Source organism: Ambystoma mexicanum, chromosome 4p (assembly GCF_040938575.1).
Source record: "Ambystoma mexicanum isolate Mex_15411 chromosome 4p, UKY_AmexF1_1, whole genome shotgun sequence".
NCBI classification, from domain to species: domain Eukaryota; kingdom Metazoa; phylum Chordata; class Amphibia; order Caudata; family Ambystomatidae; genus Ambystoma; species Ambystoma mexicanum.
In genome coordinates this window covers 277,187,435-277,208,542 of record NC_090927.1, presented here as the reverse complement: position 1 = coordinate 277,208,542, position 21,108 = coordinate 277,187,435, and the positions used below count along the sequence as shown (strand labels likewise).

The 21,108-nt window shown below is 47.2% G+C and overlaps 1 protein-coding gene across 1 annotated transcript in view; it reads right to left on the bottom strand.

The window, feature by feature from the left end:
- The window catches only part of ANKRD66 (ankyrin repeat domain 66), a 99,061-nt gene that overhangs the window by 3,938 nt on the left and 74,015 nt on the right, over window positions 1-21,108 (bottom strand). The gene's annotated exons all lie outside the window — the stretch shown is intronic.

Below are 21,108 nucleotides of genomic sequence, written 5' to 3'. Positions count from 1 at the left end.
CCTTTTCAGTCTCCTGGGGTGGGTGCACTTCTCCTACCTATCCTCTCAACCACTGCGTTCCTCAAGGTTCTGTCCTTGGCCCCTTTCTCTTCTCACTGTACACTTTCTTCTTAGCTCCCATTATCTCCTCCTTTGGTGTCTCACACCATTTCTATGCTGATGATACCTAGCTCTTCCTCTCTTTCTCCTCCTTCTCTGCCCACATCCACCATAAGCTGTCTTCTTGCCTTTCTGCTATTAAATCTTGGATGTCCTCTCACTTTCTTACTCTTAATGCAGATAAAACCGAAGTCCTATTCTTCCCTGCCAACACACTTCCTCCTCCTTCCCCTCCATCTTTTGTTCTCTTTCCCCCCTCCCAACTCTCCTTCTCTCCTCACGCCCGCAACCTTGGTCTTCACATTGATTCCCACCTCTCTCCATCTGATCACATTTATCTTACTGCCAGATCCTGTCGCTTTCACCTTTATAACATCTGTAGAATTTGACCCTTCGTAACCTTCCATGCTACTGAACTCTTAATCACCTCCCTCATCTTCTCCAGACTCTTCTACTGCTCTACTTTTTTCTTTGGACTCCCCTCCACTCACCTCTCCCCCCTCAAATCTGTCTACCACTCTGCCATCTGCACCCTCTCTCTTCTCTCACCTCATGATTCCATCTCTTCTTCTCTTATCTCACTAGGTTGGCTCTCATTTCACTCCCAGCTCAAATTTAAATTCCTCTGTCTAGTCTTCAAATCCCTGTACGGACTTGCCCCTCCTTACCTATCATCCTTTCTCACTTTCTATACTCCTTCTCGTTCACCCCGCTCTGCTGATCAGTTCCTTCTCTCTCCTCCTTTTCCACCCTGCGCCCCTTCTTACTTCCGCTCCTTCCAACTACTTGCTCCTTTCCACTGGAACCGCCTACACCTCCCCATCCGCTCTATTCCCTCATAGCTTTCATTCCGCACTTCTCTAAAATCCTATCTCTTCCATTCTCCTCCCTAACACCTTTGCTTCCTCACTTACTTCTGACTCTACCTCTACTCACACCTCCTTCTCTCTCTCTCACTCTGTCCCTCTCCTATGATGCTTAACCTTACCAATAATGTAAATTGTTCCTTGTAATGTTTTCTGGTTTTGATTAATTTGTTATGTAATGCTTGTTGTATTTTGCTTGTTCTTCTTGTAAAGCGCTTTGGCGTAAAACGCTATATAAATTATAATAAATACAAATACAAAATGCTTTACATAACCAAGGTTTCCACAAAGCACTTAAAGAGATCAGACATCGGGTTCTCTCCATTTCATAACATATCCCCAAAACCACTGAAGATCATTCCTCAAGACTCGGGTGCTTCTGACCTGCACCCGCCCTGTCAGCACTGTTACTCCTGATGCACTTCACAATGTCTTTAAATTCCATACAAATCTTACATTAGATTTCAAAACCACACCTTCTTCCAATAAAAACAGTTTTGAAAGTGAGGAGGAAAGTTCAAGTAGAGTCAGTGCTGCATCCTGTGCCAAGAAAGTTGTTTATTCGTGTTACAAGTGCTGTATTTAGAAGGGCTCTTCTCCAGTGAAGGGAAGCACGCACACACCGATAACTGCAGCTTACAGCTGTAACACATTTCTCTGCTTTCAAGTGAGTGTTGCCTTCAGCTGTGTCTGGGCTGTCAGCAGAGCCTATGCACTCGTAACCAGTGGCGCAACACCATTGAGCAGATTGGGCCCTAGCCCGCACTGGCTGACCTTCAGAGCCGTGGCAGGACACAACAGGACACCAAAGTTAAACTGCTTCGCTGTTAACAAAGGCCCTGCACAGAAGCCCCGTCCCTCAGCTCCCATGAAGGGGGGGTGAGGGGTTGGAGCCCGATTAGCTCAATGAATTTGCATGCCTGGTTTTCAACATTTGGTATTAGAATGCAAGGAAAGATCATGCTTTTTTCCAAGCTCGTCAATTTCAGGAAACATGGTGGAACTGTTAGAAATAATTTCCCCATCCTACCTGGAAGCAACACGTGTGTTCTTGTCCTCTCCCTCACTCTCAACTCCATTGGATGAGTAGTGCTGGGAAAGCCAGAGAATTCACGGGTGTGCCAGGGGGTCTGGCTCAAAGAGTCAAATGCGAGCCAAGCAAGTGAAAGAATATGTGGAGCGCTATCGTGAGAGCGGCTTCGGAGGTTCTCTCGCAATACTTCAGGCTGCATGAGCGCATGCCACAGAAAGAGTGCAGAGTGAGAGCGAGCTGGCATAGAGGAGAGCAGTCACATGTGCAGCACATCCCCTGCTCAGGATAAACTCAGCATGAACTGGCTGAGCCCCAAGCTGTAAATCTTGACCTGAATACTTTCTAAATCAAATAAGTAATATCATTTCCATTGTGAGGGGATAGAGCCAGCGACCAATTTCTGGGGGGCTTAGAGGAAAACTGAAAAAGGCATAGAAAATTATCACAAAATGTCCATTAGGATTTTCAGAAAATTCAGTTTAACTTTTACATGAAGTATTTGGATTTGCTAATGCACCACCTTCCCATGTATGATGACCCCTTAGTATTTCAATGTTTTTGCCGCGCAACAGTACTTTGCATGTGATACTCCTGCCCTTAGGGATAGCAGGTGCAGCAGAACTGTAGTGGATTCTACCTTAGTAGACCCAGAGGAAGTTGCTAAAGCTCTTCTGTTACCCACTAAGTTGGCTGATGGCCCACCTCTCAAGTTCCCAGTTATGCCTATAAATCTTACTATAAATGATACAGTGGTCAGGATTCTAGTGAGCATTCAGAGAGATGTCTCAGGAAAGGTCTTGCTGGGCAATGATCTCAGTCAGAGCTTTAGGGCTTGTGGGAGACACAGCATAGAGACCCTGCACAAGGTCACACACAAGGGCTGCCCTGGCCAAGACCATTGCAAAGCCCAAGCCAAAGGGGAAACCCAAAGCTAAAGGAGTCAAGAAAGACAAAAGAGGGAAAGAAAATATTCCCGCTAACTCACCTACCACTGAGGTTGATTGTTAGTAGAAGGTGGTCCTGACAGGATTGAATTCAGTAGGGGCCAACGTGAGTGGCCATCTCTGAAAGGCCTAAGAAGACAGGCCTACTCCCAGATTGGAGGTGAACCTCCTGGGAAGCATAGGATTTATTGGGAAGGTGGGCTCCTGTACAGTGAGCCTACGGCGTCTACAGAAGGAGACCATAGGGGGTTGGTGGTTCCCCTTGCGTTAAGACCCTTCCTCCTGCAGCAGGTGCATGAAGTGCCCCTTGCTGGTCACCTTGGCATCAAGAGAACCAAGCAAAGGTTATCCATGCATTTCTACTGGCCCAAGATGATGGGGGTGCAAGTAGAAAGTCACTGTAGGAGTTGTGCCACCTGCCAGATATCTGGAAAAAGTGACATAACAATCCAAGCTCCATTGGTGCCACTCCCAGTTGTGGGGTACTATTTGTGAGGGTAGGGATTGACATTGTTGGTCCCCTTGACCCCCAAACACCCTCAGGCAATAGGTTTATCCTGGTGCTGGTCAACCATGCCACTAGGTATCCTGAGGCCATCCCATTGAAGACTGTGACTTCCAAGTCAGTTGCAAAAGCTTTACTGGCATATTTACTAGGGTTGGCTTCCCTAAAGAAGTTGTGTCTGATAGGGGCAGCAACATTATGTCAAAGTATATGCAGGCCATGTGGAAGGAATGTGGTGTCACCAATACGTTTTCATCCGCATACCACCCACAAACCAATGGTCTTGTTGAAAGGTTTAACAGAACCTTAAAAAGCATGATTGGGGCTCTGCAAGAGCCCCAAAGAAGAAAATTGGGTCTTCTATTACCATGCTTACTGTTTGCCTACAGAGAGGTACCTCAGGAGTGTGTTGGCTTCATCTCCTTCAAACCTCTGTTTGGTCGCCCTGTGAGGGGACCCTTAGCCATAGTCAAGGAGGGATGGGAGATACCCAATCCCATCACTGCCAACATAGAAGACTATGTGCTAGGGCTCAGAAAGGGAATGGTACTACCAATGGGTCTGGCTAGTGAGAACCTGAAGGCAGGGCAAGCACTGGTGAAACATTGGTATTACCAGAAGGCTCTCCTCATCAATTTCACACCGGTCAGCACACTGGTCAGCAAGTCCAGATCATGAATCCTATAAGGCCTAGAGCTTTACAGGACAAATGGCCAGGCCCTTACACAGTGGTGAAGTCACTGGGTGAGGTCCACTATTTAGTGGACCTTGGAAGGGCTGGTCAGGCTCCGAAAGTGTTCAATGTACATAGACTGAAGGCTTTCATCCCAAGAGTTGAAATTGTTACACTGGTGCTGGCTTCAGATGTTGAGGAGGAGGAGTCAGAACCTCTGCCTGACCTGTTCCAGGGCAGTCCTTCAGATAGCTCCATTGAGGGTGTCCAAGTGGCCCCTCACCTGACTGCTGATCAACAAGCAGAGGTGAAAAGTTTGCTGAGGCAATTTTCCCCCTCACAGTCTCCTGGTTTGACACCTTGGTGCAAACATGGCATTGACACAGGAGACAGTGTACCTACCAAAAGTAGGGGATACAGGATGTCAGACAAAGTAAGGTCTTACATTAAGACAAAGGTCAACAACGTGTTGGATCTTGGGGTGATTGAACCCTCCAGTCGTCCTTGGTTTTGGTTCCAAAGGCAGGCACCTCTGAGTTGAGGTTCTGTGTGGACTACAGGGTTCTGAATGCTGTCACCAAGACAGATGCACACCCCTTGCCTAGAACAGATGAGCTGGTGGATACTTTGGGTGCCTCCCACAGCACATTTGACCTCACTGCAGGCTATTGACAAAAAGCCCTTGCAGAACATGCCAAGGAAAAGACAGCTTTCTCAACACTAGAAGGTATTTACCAATTCAGGGTAATGTCTTTTGGGTTGAAGAATGCCCCTGCCACTTTCCAGAGGCTTGTGAATCATGTCCTCAATGGGTTGGATGAATTCTGTCTTGCATATCTGGATGATATAGCAGTTTTCAGTGCCACCTGGCAGGATCATGTGAAACGTATTAAAATTGTGTTGCAGGCTCTTAAAAAGGCCCACTTGACCATAAAGTCCAGTAAGTGTCAGATTGGACAAGGATCCGTGTTCTACTTTGGACATGAAATAGGTGGACGGAGGATACAGCCTCTACCCAGTAAAGTACAAGCAGTAAAAAGACTGGCCTACCCCCACTACTCAAATCCAAGTGAGAGCCTTTTTAGGACTCACTGGGTACTACAGAAACTTCATGGCAGACTATGGCACCATAGCTGCCCCTCTGACTGCTCTCACAACTCCTAGGAACCCCAAGAAGGCAACTTCTTGGTCTGAAGAGTGTGGGAAGGCCTTCAATGACTTAAAAGACTCCTTGTGCCAGCCCCCTGTTCTCAGGGCCCCTGTTTACCAAATACCTTTTATTGTGCAGACAGATGCCTCTGACAATGGGATAGGAATTGTACTATCACAAGTAGATGAGAAGGGTAAGGAACGCCCTATGGAGCGCCCTATTGGCTTCATTAGTCACCAACTTAAGGACAGAGAGCTCAGATGATCCACAGTAGAGAAAGAATGTTTCTCTGTTGTGTGGGCCCAAAGGAAGCTGAGGCCCTACCTCTATGGGACCCACTTCACTGTGCAAACTGACCACAATCCAAAGTTGCTCAGGTGGTCCATAAGCCTTCAAGACTTTGACTGCACTATTGAGCATAGGCCAGGTGTCCAACATAGCAATGCTGATGGGTTGTCCAGAATGTTTAACCAACCTGAACATGAGACTCATCAACGGGTGGATTAATTCCCCCTGTCCTTGGTCTGGGAGGGGCGAGTGTTAGGAAAGATTTCCATTTCATGTGTAATTTTCCCTCCAGTTGTGTATCCCCCAACATTTTGCTTTGTTTAAACACCATAGACTGCACAGCCTTCTGCTGCACTCCCCTAGGCTTTTCGCTCATTCCTTATGGGGAAACTGACATGCCCTGTAAAGACAGTCAGTACTGGGAGACTTTGTTTCTCTTAGTCCTTGTCAATGGTTCAACTTTTCTGCAACATGTTGCAAGTGCACACAGTACCTTGCAGTACAGTGCACTTGGGTCTTCCTGTCATTTCTAAAGGCCCTAGTTACTCTCAAAGGATTTTTTCTAGGAGAAGTACAGATGTGCCTTGGACACGGCTGGTGGCAGTTTATCTTTTAGTGTATTTTCAATCCTTTCTTGCCAGGTAAACCGTGATTACCGTTTTTGGCACGGTTAGGTGGCCTGGCTCCAAAATGCCACGCCACGAGGTTCTCTGTCCTGTCCTTTGGCCATCCTGCCCCTTCGCCTTCCCCAGGTCGAGCCGACCCCGGTCAGTCCTCATTTGGGCATGCATTTTCCCACGAAGCGGCAAGCTTTTGCAGGCTTCTGCATGCCTTGAGTGTGCGCCCCCAGGATGTGGGCTGGACTGTCTAGTTCCAATACACATCCTGGGTACCAGAGAGTATGGTGTGCTGTGAATGTCACCTCATTGCAAACGCCCATAACAACACGCAATGCCCTAGCTCATTCTCCAGCAACAAGGCCCACACCTGCAATAACATACAATACCCAAACTCAAAGACCAACAACCAAACGTAAAACTGAACTAAGACCCACAACACCTTCCTGCCCATTACAGGGGGCACTAGCTACTGCTAGATCACTAACTGCATATGCACTGGATATCACAGACCTCATCAACACACAAGATCTCAATCTACTCGCAAGATCAGAAACCTGGCTGCACCCATCCGCAGACCCGCGCCCTAACACTAGCCACCCCACCCAACGACACTTTATTCAGGAAAGACAGATCACACTCCAAAGGAGGAGGGCTAGCCTTGATTGCCAAAGACCCCTTTGCCATTAGAGAAATCAACAATGACACGCCCACCTCCAGTGAACTACTGTCCCTCAAAGTCACCCTCTCTCACACCTCACACTAACCATCCGCATAGTATACAGAGCACCAGGTCCAATCTCTACCTTTGAAGAAGACATCGTACAGGTCCTAGCTTCCTACTCCAAGCCCTCTTCACAAATTGTTCTCCTGGGCAACCTGAACCTGGGATTCAACGACATTAACAACAGCAACGTCCTTTCCCTCGCCAACGCACTAAATGCACTTGGATTTTCCCAATGCATCCAATGCCCCACCCACACCAAGAAACGGATACTCGACTGGATTGTCGTAATGAACTGCCCCATCACCATAACCTCCAGAAGAATCCCACCAATACCAGCGACCACAAGCACCCCAGCCTCTCGCGCAACTCAAAAAGCATCACAGCAACAAATATCCTTTCATTACTATCAGAAATTACCACCCACCCAGCAACCATGCTGGACAACCCGACAGCCCTGGCTGAGATCTACAACTCAACCATGGCAAAAGTCATTAACACTGTGGCACTGCTCACTCAGCCAAATGCCAGACCCCTCTCGCACTGCAACTCCTAGTTCACTCCAGACCTTAAAGCCATGCACTTATAAAAAACAAGAAGCCGAAACCACCTGGAAGAACGCAAATAAAAGCAACTTGCTATTGATAGCCAAAATCTACAAAAATGTCCTCCTCCGGGCCAAAAAATCCATTTACAACAAAAGAATTGCCAACTCCAGCACTAGCTCGCGAGAACTCTTTGCTATTCTACGCGAACAAGAAACACCGACCATCCCCAAAGACAGTTGCAACAAAGACGAGGCATGGTGCGTCAACATTCAAAATGCACTGCTTGACAAACTGGCCTCCCTTCAGAAAAAGATTTTGCTGAAACAGAACTCCCTTACTCTAACCACCCCCTCTAAGACACTCCCACTACTACCTGCAGCCCTAGAGTTCCACTTCAGGCCAATCTCGTCACAAGAAACCTTGAGCAAAGCCTGAAACCCACAAGATGCCAAGGAGACACCTGCCGAGCTACCATGATCAAGGACTGCGCCCTGGAGCTGGCACCCTTTATCAGTGCCCTGATTAATGCCTCCTTCGCCACCTGCGAAGTACCTACCAACCTCAAGGATGCATGGGTCCTCCCCCTGCTAAAAAAACAAACCCTCATTAGAACCTGACATCCCCACCAATTATCGCCCCATCAGCACGGTCCCATTCCTACTCAAAATACTGGACTGAGTAGCCTATATCCAAATCCAGTCCTTCTTGAAAGTCAACAACCTCCTGGGCCTAAGGCAATCAGGATTTAGACCAGGATACAGCACTGAATCAGCACTCCTAGATCTAGAAAAATAGACGGACAAGGCCAAAGACTCTGGCAAGGTTCCCCTCCTACTCCTTTTTTGACCTGTCAACAGCCTTCAACCTGGTTGACCATCACATCCTCTGCCAGCACCTCGCCTCAGCTGCACATTTCTCAGAACAAGCCACTACCTGGATCTCGTCCTTCCTGTCCAACAGTACCCAAGGCTCCTGTGTCTCACCAACACTGTATAGTATATTCATAAAACCCGTATTTGACATCCTAGTCATTCTAGACAGTCTAGGAATTGCATACACAAACTACGAGGCAAACAAGCAAATACTTATACCAATCTCAGGCAACTAAGCTACCGACTCCACTGCCCTGAACTCCATCTATCATACGATCCAATCATGGAAGGCCGCCAACATGCTATGCCTAAAAGATGAGAGAACCGAGATCCTCCTGACAGGCTCCCAGACCACCCTCAACAAACTTGACAACTACAAAACCTTTATCATTGTCGGAATTACTATACCAGTACTTAACATCGTAAAAACCATGGGCGTATACCTGGACGCCACCCTGTCCCTAAAGAGACAGGTCAGGGCCATTGCCTCCTCAGAGTCATACACGACAAAACTCATTCATGTCTTCAGGCAGTTCCTGTCCCAAGACAGCTGTCTCACGATTGCAAGAGCCCTCATAGGGTCTAGGCTGGGCTACTGTAACGCACTATTTGCAGGCACCTCAACTCGAAATCTTAACAAACTGCAGGTAATTCAAAACAACGCCCTCAGAGCTGCGCTAAATATTTCAAACAGCACCCACATTTCAGCGGCCAGGAAAAAGGCCCACTGGCTACCCATTGGGCAGCGCATCCTTTTCAAAGCACTAGCCATCACACATAAATGCATAACCAACACTGCACCAAGATACCTCTTGCAGAAAATACTAAAAATGCAATCCTCCAGACCCACCCGATCGCTCCACTCCAACTGCCTAACCATCCCACCCTACAGACTGAAACGAGCTGGGGGCGCTAGCTTCCCCGCCATTGCTGCCAGACATTGGAACGCTCTCCCACACAACTTGAGTGTGGAACCACATGGGGTCTTCCGCAAGCAGCGCAAAAACTTCCTGTTCTCCCAGGACACCCTAGCCGAGGGCAACATACATACCACATAGCCACTGGCCCCGCCCTCATTATCTAATTGTCATCTGTTGCTGTAGTACTACCTTCCTCCTATCTCTGCACCTGTATCTCTGTTATGTACATGTACCTATGTACTTGTATCTCGCCACATCCGATTCATGTAACCAGCGCCCTGATGCCTCAGGTTTTGACACGCACTACAAATGTTAAATAAAATAAATAGAAAATAAACATTGCTAGGCCGGAAAACAAGAATATACGTTTTCTCATGCTATGCACCAGTACTCTGGAACAGCATACCGACACACATCCTGCAGCTCCCTCACACACACATTACAGCAAGAAATGGAAGACTCTACCCTCGGCAGCTGCTGATGCCAAGGACCTGGTTGGTTAAATATTGGTCGAGAACCAGACAAAAGTGCATCAGAGTGTCATTAAACACATTAAAACTACTTTGCAGCAGCCATGAATGCTTTAAACAGCAAAGCATGTCTGCAGGTATGTCAAGTCGTCTTCTGCAGAGTCGCACCCTAGTATCAGTGGCTCAAAATCCAAGTCCCAGTCACTCCTAAGTGCAGTGTTCATCATGTCTGTGACCTCCCTTGAGAATCTGCACTCCCATATAAAGTGTTCCTTTCCTATGATTGCCATCCCAATAGACCTCAGAGTCAATCCTTCCTCCCCTCGGCCATCCTATCATGGGTCTAGTGAAACCCTACTCAACAGTTGACCTGCCTGGCTCTCTCTCCGTAGTTCAATGGCAGCCGCCTAATGTTCTGGCCCATCTCATTCCATGCTTGTATTCTGGGCCTCGCGCCCCAATTCCCGAGACCATTTTAATGATAGTTTGAGGTTGCTGGGCTCGGCCGTATGAAGGAGAGAGTAAACCATGGTGGCCATATGACCTTTGCATCCCACGAGCACCGGGAGTAAGCATAGATCTTTCTCTACTGTGTTTGTCTTAACGAATGACACTGCTTTCGCCATAGGAGCATCGCCCATTCCCTTTGCTGTTCGCAGGACATCAAAGGGCATCTATTATTCCCCACATAAGCTATGTATACCACCCAGTTGCCATGCTGGCCAATAAAGCATCTTTTTCTTGAGCATAAATTGGGGATGGAACCAAACTAAGGCCTTGGCCACAGGGTATGGGTCCTGCCCTGTCATCCGTGACATCTCTGTCCAGCACGGTTGGAAATCAGTGAAGCCCACGACAAGGGGGAATGGGCGCAGGACCTGCACAGGATGTCACTGTGGAGAAAGTCATATCCGGGGAGGCAGAAGAACATGAGCCTGTTTTAAGACACATGTTTGCTGTTCCTACTGCTTAGTTTATAAATGGAGTGTTTGTACTGTATGGTGTATGGACATGGTGTGGAGCAGGAAAGGGCTGGGAGGGGGGATGGACCTTGCTGTTTGTTCACTAGTTCAGTTTCATAAATTGATGTCAATTAAAAAAAACACAAATAAAAAATGCATAAACAGAAAATAAAGCAATGTAAACCAAATACAAAATGTGGCTTCCGATTGGCCGCGTTCAGCACTACACTGCCCACCGGCACGGAGCCGGCATGCAAGCCGTGGTCTTGCCCCCACATAAGGCCAGCGCCTGTTTGGCCCTCCGCCATTAGCAAAAACTATAGAAGTCCATGCCTTCTGTACCCTGAGACTGTGGCCACCACAACACCCAAGAAGGCCCTTGACTTTCCTTCAGGAGCAGGTACCCTGCACAGAGTACCTAACAAGATGGCTGACTCCATGATCAGCCAAGAAACAAGCCCACTCCAGCAGGCTTCCACACCCCAGGAACTTCGTGAGTGTAATTCCGCCTATATGACCCTGAATGTGACTCCCGATTGGCCGCTTGCAGCATTATATTGCCCACCAGCACCGAGCCATCAGACGAAGCCGGTGCCTCGCACTGAAGCCCTCCACATAAGGCCATTATCTGTCTGGCCCTGTGCCATTAGCAACAACCATACAGGTTCATGCCTTCTGGGCCCAGAAACTGCAACCACCACAACGTCCAAGAAGGCCCTTGACTTGTACCCTGCACAGATTACCTTCCAAGATGGCCAACACTGTGGCCGGCAAAGAAACAAGCCTGCTTTGGCAGGCTTCCACACCCTGCGATCTTTGTGACTGTAATTCTGCCTCTATAACCCTAAATATGGCTCCCGATTGGATGCTTGCAGCACTATACTGCCTACCAGCCCCTCACAGGCAGACGAAGCTGCGGCCTTGCTCAGAAGGACAATGCCGGTATGGATCTGTCTGGTCCGTTACGCCCCTCGCCCTGATGCTCATATAAGGTATGTACTGCCATACTTCCCACATTACATTGCGACCCCTTTCTTGCTTTCGATCAATTTATATTCATGTGTCATCATGCCCATCCCCTTACTCCCCTCTCTATGTAGGCATAGGCTCTAAATAGAACAGTTCCACTTGCCCGCTCCCCGTAACTCCCACAAAGAGATGAATGTGAGTAGCGGCCCTGGAACCTCCAGGCGACCGCCTACCATGGAAAAATGACTCCATCACTCAGAACCAGAACTGCCTTCATGGTGCTCCCCTTCTCAATTTATTTATTTATTTATTTGCATCTATGATATGATATCGTATGATATCATATGATATGGCATTTATAACGCACCTATACACAAAAGTTTCAAGGCGCGACAAGGCAAGGGAGGGGGCACAAAGGGAGGACAGACAACGATCCTACTAGTCCAGGGGTCATTCAGATCACGCAAGTGCATGGGATGGGGGGAGGGATAGAGCAGTACATCTTAATAGATAAATATCTATATGGGTCCTGCCCTAAATACAATATTTATAAAGCACACAACAGCCCTTGGACATCGTGGCGCTGTTACAGAAGACTTACTTAGTTAGAAAGTGCTTGCAGAGACATACATGTTGCCTAACCCCATGTTGCGAGGCGGCTTGCTTAGTTACACAAGTGCTTGTAAAAACATACATGTTGCCTAACCCCATGTTGCAGGGCGGCAGCAGCACGCAAGTGCAGAAAGTCAGTTTAGGTGGCATAAACATGTTGCCCAACCCCAAGTTGCAGGGGGCAGCAGCATACAAATGCAGAGAGTCCGTTTAGGCGGGCGTGGCTTGGAAGTGAGGGAAAAGGGAAGGGGGAGGAAAGCGAGAGGGAGGGTGGGGGGCGCACACAGCACCACAGGTGACCATGGGGGGTTGGTGGGCACACACAGCTTCACAGGCGAGCGGGGGGGGGACACACATAGCATCACAGGCGACCATGGGCGTGGTTTGGGAGGCACACACAGTATCACAGGTGACCATGGGGGTTAGGGGGCACATACAGCATCAGAGGCAACCATGAGGGGGTGGGGGGCACACACAGCATCAGAGGAAACCATGAGGGGGTGGGGGGTCCACACAGCATCAGAGGCAACCATGAGGGGGTGGGGGGCACGCGCAGCATCACAGGCAACCAAAGGGAGTGGGGGAGGGGGCGAAATGCCCATGCATTCCAGGAATGCCCGGCTTGGCTGCCACACTAAGCCTACTTAGATCTGTGGCTCCTTGCATAAATCAGGCAAGCTTAAGCCAAATAGTGAACTTCTATCACACCACCACTTGACCTTCAAAGCCAATGCCATACCAATTTGCCCAACACACGACCAGCCACTCTCCAGCACCCCTACCAGAGGCCTGCCAATTGGAGCTCCTGCATCCTCCCCATAAATACAACCACGATTCTGCCAAATTGGCCACCACCCCTGCAGAAAAACCACAGGATATACCCCCCTCATGAAGGTCGATGTTAATGGCCAGCGCCCCCTGGATATTCTACCAAGTCTTCCTACTACCCCCGCGCTTCTTCCCAAGTCAAGCTCGCAGCGCTGCACCTCAAGAGTATCTGGCATGATCCACCACAGACTCTGATAAGAAAGCCTGTGTCTCCAACCACAACTCACCCCCCTCCACACAAATGCGCACATATTAATGTCAGGTCAATTCAAGCCCATTTCCTCAAAATACATGACCTTATCACCACTAATAACCTTGATGTGCTTGCTCTCTCTGAAACGTGGCACCATGCCACCTCTGGCCTATGTCTCTCCATCGTGATTTACCCCAGCTACACCATCTTTCACTGGGACAGACCAGACACTAGAGGTGGGGAGGTTGCCCTGATAACAAGAGACACCCTCTCCATCAGACAAAACTCATCGACACAGCTGGGTCTATGCGACGTACTTTCCCACAAAATGCCTCTATCTTATACAAAGACGATCAGTATGCATGTCCTCTACCATCCCCCGGGTCTCCTGACCTCCTTTGAGGAGCAGCCACTCCACCTGCTAAGCACTAATATCAAACCGACTTCCAAAACTATTCTTCTTGGCGACCTTAACCTAGGTCTCAATGACCCTAATGACCTGAACGTGACCAGTGTAGCGAATGCCCTCAAGGCACTAGACTTAGAACAATGCATCTCTGCACCTCCCCACCAAAAAGGCAGAATCCTGGACTTGATCACTGTCTTTAACTGTCAAATCACTGTCATGTCCAACAGCCCATGCACTTGAACCAACCACCACATCATTACCTTCCTCATTGCCCTTAAGAGCCTTCCAGCCGTAGCAACATCCCCTTTTGCCACAGTCCATTGCTCGTAGTTCACGGAAACTAACCAAAGAACCTATCCATCCCTTGCTTGACAGGCTACAACCAGCGCACCTTGACCAGCTTGACCCAGACAAGCTTGCAGACCTATATGCAAACACGTTGCAGCAAGCAGTCAACACAATTGTACCACAGGCTCTTTGCAAAGCTAAACCCACTACACACCTCATCTCCTGGTTTTCACCAGACCTTCTAGCACTCCATGCCAAGAAATGAGAAGCTGAGAACAAATGGAAAAATTCCCCTTCTGACCTTCTCAAATCCTTCTTCAACATAGCAGCCAAAACCTACAAGACAGCCATGCTAGCAGCTAAATCAGCCACCTACAACACTAGAATCGGCAACGCGAAGTCCAACACCCGAGAAATCTTCACCATTCTTAGAAAATTCTAAATGCCTCCCTTCCTACACCCGATTTCTCTAAAGACAGGGAATGGGGCACTAAGGTCCAAAATGCCCTCCAGGACAAAATCGCCATGCTACACACAAACATACTACAGAAGCAAGCTTCCACCAACCCCAATAGTCTTCTGCTTCAGTCGTCCCTGAATACCAAAGCTCTACAAGACCTCACCCCATCCTGCTTCAACCCCATCTCTTAGGACCAAGTGACCTCCTTACTTAAAAGCTTAAAGCCCTCCAACTGCAAAGGAGAGGCCTGCCCGGCTGCAATTATCAAAGACTGCGCCTCTACCCTTGTACCCTTCATTCCCTCTTCTACCGCCTGCAGAGTTCCTATAAGTCTGAAAGAAGCCTGGGTACTCCCATTGCTAAAAAACCCATCACTGGAGCCCACTACCCTCACAAACTACCAGCCGATCACAACGGCCCCCTTCCTTTTGAAGATCCTGGATAGAGCAGCTCATATACAAATTCAGCATTACTTGGAGTCCAAACACATACTAGGAACTCAGCAATCTGGGTTCCGCCCAGGATATGGGACTTGAAACCTCCTTGCTCGATCTAAAGAACCAGTCAGATGAAATTTAGGAAGGAAGGAAAATGAGCCCTCATACTACTACTGAGAATTTGGGTGAATTTTCAGAATCCAAAATGACAGAGGAAGAAAAGACTGAATGTTATTTGTTCGAAAATAACATTTGTTTTTTTCTTTCTGCAACCATTTCAGATCCCCCTATCCCACCCACCACCTTACTACCCGTCGGCGGCACACTCCACTGTGTTTTCCGCCAACTCACTGTGTCCCTGGGATGCCTGCTCCCAATCACAGAAGTGATTAGAAACAGGAATTGAAGGGTCCTTTTCTTTTCATTTTTACTTTCTACCCCGGCTGACCTTGTAGTGAACAGGGTGCAGGGGACACCCCCGCAGCCCCCGCTCCCTGTATTTCACTATAATGCCACAGAATGGGGCATTTGACTGGATTTTTCAGCAATTCTAAATTTTTGTTTGGCCGAAATTCGAACAAATATTTCATTCTGAATTTTATTTTCTGTCTTTTTGGGTCTTTCCTACTACTGGACCTCTCGGCAGCTTTTTGACTTAGTGGATCACGATATCCTCTGCCACCACCTAACATCTTTGGACAATTTCTCACCAGAAGCCTCCAGTTGGGTCGCTTCATTCCTGAAAGACAGAACAATTCCAGTATTTGCTGACAATACTAGTGCCCCTCCTGATTCCATCTCCTGTGGTATTCCCCAAGGCTCATGTATCTCTCCTACACTCTAAACATATTCACAAAACCTCTTTTTAACTTCTTTGATGCAATGGTTATCTCCTACACTAACTACATGAATGTTACCAATATCCTCTTCCCCCTCTACAGCAACTATCACCAAGACTCTTAGAAGCTTAATGCTATCTATTACACCATACAACAGTGGATGGATGCTAACTTTCTCTGTCTAAATGATGACGTTGTTGGCCTACCCACAGTGCTCCAGATCCTTAGCCAGGAATATGCATCTTCCAACATCGACGGAAATTGCATCCCAGTCTCCCAGTCTGTAGAAACTCTGAGGGTTTACCTTGATGCCACCCTCTCTCTCCCACGCCAAGTCAACGGTAACGCCTCATCAGTTGCTTACACTACTAAACTGATTAACGCCTGTAGACCCTTTGACAGCTCCATGTCCATTACATCATAGGCGCTAGACTTGACTACTGCAATGCCTTGTTTGCCGACACAGCCAAGAGAAATATCCACAAATTACAAATTATCCAAAATAACGCACTCCGCTCTGAACTAAACATTCCCAAATGAGAGCACATCACCGCAGCCAAAAGTAAGGGACATTGGCTCCCGATACTGGAAAGAATTGTAATCAAAACGTTATCAATCACCCATAGATGCCCCTCTAAGTCTGCCCCCTCTTATCTCACCCAGAAATGTCAGAGAGCCATATCCACAAGACTGACCAGAAAGGACTATGCAAACAGGCTCATCCAGCCCACTACAGGCTAGCAAGGGCAGGAGGCGCAAGCCTCCCAGCCATTGCAACAAAACTATGGAACTCATTATCCCCTACTCAGAGGGTGGAAAAGTCTTATTGGGTCTTCCGGAAAAAACTGAAAACTTGGCTCTTCACGTAATGTACTAACTTTAACGCTGTCTTGTAACTACTGACCATTTTCTCCTTCTGCTTCTCCTTTTTTCTCTACCACGTATGTTGCGCCTTGATGCCTATGGGTTTAGTGGGCATTACAAATGTAAAATAAATAAATTAAAATAACAAGAAGGTACATTAGCATTACATTTGAGCTTAGGGTATGACTCGCAGTCTATTGTCGAATTAAATTCGGGCCAGAAAAATGATGTCCGCAACCAAGCCTTGTGTTTCCTATACAACACATAGGGCCTCATTACGAGGCTTGCGCTCCCGTAATGAAGGGTGCCGGTACAGGACCGGCACCCTTTATTACAGGATGCACAATTACGAGATTCCCTTTGCGGGACCCTGTAAGGACGCCTGGTAAAATCAGACGTCTTTTCCCGGTCCCGCGAGGGGAAGAGGGAGGTAATAACGGGCCATTTGTAATGTGCCCATTATTACCTCCCTCCCCATTCCCATTACATAAAAAGAAGAACAGGCTTGATTTCAGGTGGAATATCTTCTACGCCTACTCATTTCCAAAGGTAGCAACTCACAGAAACACAGACCATGGTGCTTCTAGGCATCTATCCCTGAATATAACTGCATTTTCTTAGGCACTTGCTCCATGTCACCTATGCATTGCCTTCTGTTCTCGTAACTAAGACACCTTCTTGTAACAGCGCCTCGATGCCTTTGGGCTGTAGGCGCTATACAAATACAAAAATAAAATAAATAAATAAATAGTTTCCATGCAAACTAGACTGAGTTACCATGATGCATTGCCTAATGTGCGCAGCATGCATTTGTAAAACATATACCCTGCTTAAGCAGTGAGGGGGGATATATTTTGGTGCCAAGGGGGCTGAGCAGCTCCTGAAGGAGCATCAACATTCAAAATGATTCACCGTCAACTGCGGCTGGTGAACATTTTCTGTGGAAAGACCTAAATAGCTCCCAAAATTAGAACAGTGACTGAGCTTGATCAGGGAGCCCAAAATAATGCTGTTAATGTGCTGTGGAGGCATCCCCTGGAGAACATTTTTGAAATAATGGGCTTCATTACAAGGTTGCTAGGCAACCTCTGCTTACTGGGTCCGCCACACAATATCCTGGTATTACCATGATATTACCGGCGGCGGAGTAACGGCAAGTTCCCATTCCCATTGAGTCCCATTGGACTCCATGGTATGGGGACCACTGAAGCACCGGTGCTTCAGTGAATGATCTACCAGTAGAGACCTGAACTAGCGGCAGGTCTGGTCTGCTGGTAGTTCACTGCCCCTACAGCAAGACTCGGGGTATGCCGGTCCAGAAAAGGTGCCAGTACAAGTTGTTATCAGCATCTTTTTCCTGAAAGGCACAGTGCTGTCAAAAATTGTGACTTTTACAGTGCAGTCTCCCAAAATAAAATGCTATATGCCATATGCTTAAAATATGTTTATCTATGGCGACACATAAAATGAAATTCAATAGATGCTAGATCTCCCACAGTACACAAGAGCATTTTTAAATATTTCCATAACCCTACCCTTCACAAAATTTAGCAGCATTGCCATTGTAACTCACATTAATGATGCTGCTCTCACAATGCCATCATTGCCATTGTAAATATGTTTGAAGCAGCTGTGTCCACAACGTATGTCAGCATTGCTGTTGTTAATCACGTTTGTGATGCGCTCATAATATATGTCAGCATTGGCACTGTAAATCGCCTTATAATGATGTGTCCACAATGTATGGCAGTTTGCATACTCTAAATCACTTTGATGATGTTGTGCCCACACAATATGCTAACCGTGCCACTGTAAACCACTTTCATGAAGATGTTCACAACATTTGCCATCAATGCCTTTATAAACCACTTTTATTATGCTATGTTAACGAAATATGCTGGCTTCGTCACTGTATATCACTCTGCTTATGTTGTGCCCCGTGATATGGAGGAATTCCTACTTTAAATCACTTCACAATGCTGTGTCCATGCTGATATAGGGCAGTATTATTTGGATAAATCACTTTCACTGTGTTTCACTTTCATGATGCTGGTCTGGCCGCCCTCCAACAAACCATATGCCCCCATGCACGTGCACAGACGCTTAGTTTCTCACACACACACACACACAGTCACGCACGCACGCACACACACACGCACACAGACTCACTAACTCACATGCACTCACACATGCAAACTCACACAAACGTGCACACATTGCAGGCCCTGGGATTGTAAACTTACCTCCTCTAATACGCCTGGGCCCAGGAGCAGCAGGACTCAACCATCAGATCACCTGAAGCCACAACCAGAAAGCCAAAGGAGGAACATGCAAGGCACACAGCAAAGGCAGCATTATTTTGCGTGAATAGAAACTGCAACAGATGTGCTACTATAACCTGCTCCCAGGTGCAGTTTCCTTTTTCGAATGGGTGTAACCTGCAGAGCTATCACAGAGAGGAGAGGGGGGGGGGGGGGCTCGGGCACCTGAGGAAGAAGGAGAGTTGCAAGGGGTTCAGTTGCCTCCCTCCGCCACCCCAGTGCTCTGCTACTATACTGAACGGTTAGTGGGCAGTGGCGATTCTCCAGAGAAGTCACATGCTCATATCTCCTAGCAAGAGTCAACAGTCTGGCGGTTGCGGGCATCAACACCTTTAAAGAGGCAAGAGCGGTGGCAGGCAAACTAACGAGGATACTGTTCCCCAAATCCACCCAAATAATCGGGTTCAATGGTAGTAAGCAATAAAAGGTGGACTTCTCAAGCTCTGGCAATCTGCTCTACATAGGACTGAAACATTCATCATGCGAGCAGCAGAAAGCACGCCATGTGTCAAAGGACACCAGGGACGGACCCACCCATCCTCTACCTCATAAGCAACTGTGTAGGCAGCAGACAACTGGCTCGCCGAGAGGAAAAGCAGCTCTCTGTGGCTGGCCTTCAGTTTAAAAGATGTGTTGACATCCACTGCTTAATCTCTCGCAAACAGTTCAACAATGCAAACTTCCCGGAGGGTGACGCCTTCAGATAGGAGAGAGTGCCAAACACTTCCAAGGGCAGGGAAATGCCCCGCCCAGTGAGTAGATCTCCCAAGGGCTCCATGCAGAAGTCACATGAAATGGAAGACATGATGGATAGGACACAGAAAAGGGGACAGGCGCATATTCCCTCAATCTGATATGATATGTCATTTATACAGAGACGTTTTTATGGGAGGCAAAAGGGGCACTTGCCCAGGGCCGCCACCTTGGAGGGGGCCCCCTCAAAGCTGCCTGATCTAAAGTAACATTCCATTGTTCACCAGAATTAAATAGGACACTCTGGGAGATTTTATGGCATGCTGCTGAGGCGCTAAACCCATTGCCTGCCTGTTTTGACAAGTACATTCTGCCTCAATCAATTAATCATTTAATGCTTTCTGTGTTCACTGGGGAATAAATAGTTTGTGCGGCACAACTTCTGTAGCATTCTTTCCTTCCTGTGGGAATTTTGTTGATCATTGCAATAGCCAAAGTTGAAATCCATATTGATAAATGGAGTGCCACAATGGTTCAGAGGTTAGCTCAGTGTGTTAAGCACTCATTGCATAAATATGTGTTCATATGAAAGATTAGAAGAGCACATTCCAGCAAGGCTGGCTGATCCTTTCCTATGTCGGAAGTTTATAAACCTACCTGCATATGTACTCGGTTTTACAGCGTAAGAGGTGCTATTATCAGCAATGTTCCTGCACCAGATAGGGTATGCCATAAAAACTAACATGTCATTCGTATGATGAAGGTCTAGAAATTGGTTTGTTCAGATGGGGCGTTCTAAAACCTAGGCAATCCCTTCCAAAGATAAGCATAAACTATTAGTCCAAGAGGTGAAAAAGTATCCAAATTCAAGCATGTGGGACCAAAGTGTTCATGCGTGTATCCTGGCTTCACCAGCAGACAATACAGTGATCCTGGTCAGATCATATAATATCTCTTGCATTACTGTACTGTCTTCTGTGAGGTTTGCCTTCTTGCATGCTGTTGGCATCGTTTAGCTCATTACTTGAACTTTCTTCTTATATAAGCCATTTGAGTGAAAGGGGTGGTAGACAGGAGAGAGCGGACCAGATGTTTTAGGCCTTGGGCAGGCAAATATTAAGGTCTGCTCGTTTGACACAAGAAACGTTTTGATTTTTGTATAAAAGTCAAAGGTTTTTCTGCACGTTTATGAATAACAATTTCACAAGCCATTGTTTTGGAAGTAATTAAAGCTTAAAAGTACAAAAGACATACCTAGATTAAATCTGTAAAATCACATCGATTGGTATGCTGGTACTTATATACTTCCATTGATGATGCAGAGAATGAAGCTAGAATCATTCCCATTTGTGCCTAACACCCTTCTGTAATATTTTGGTTTTAAAAATGGTCAGGATGGAAATGTGATTTGTGTACATTGCAAGTCAGTTTTATAAAATTAAATTGTTTTAGTACATGGTAAGAGCTGAAAAAGAAAGCGTTCAAATGCAGAAATTGCAGAGTTGGCACAAATCCCATCTTCAC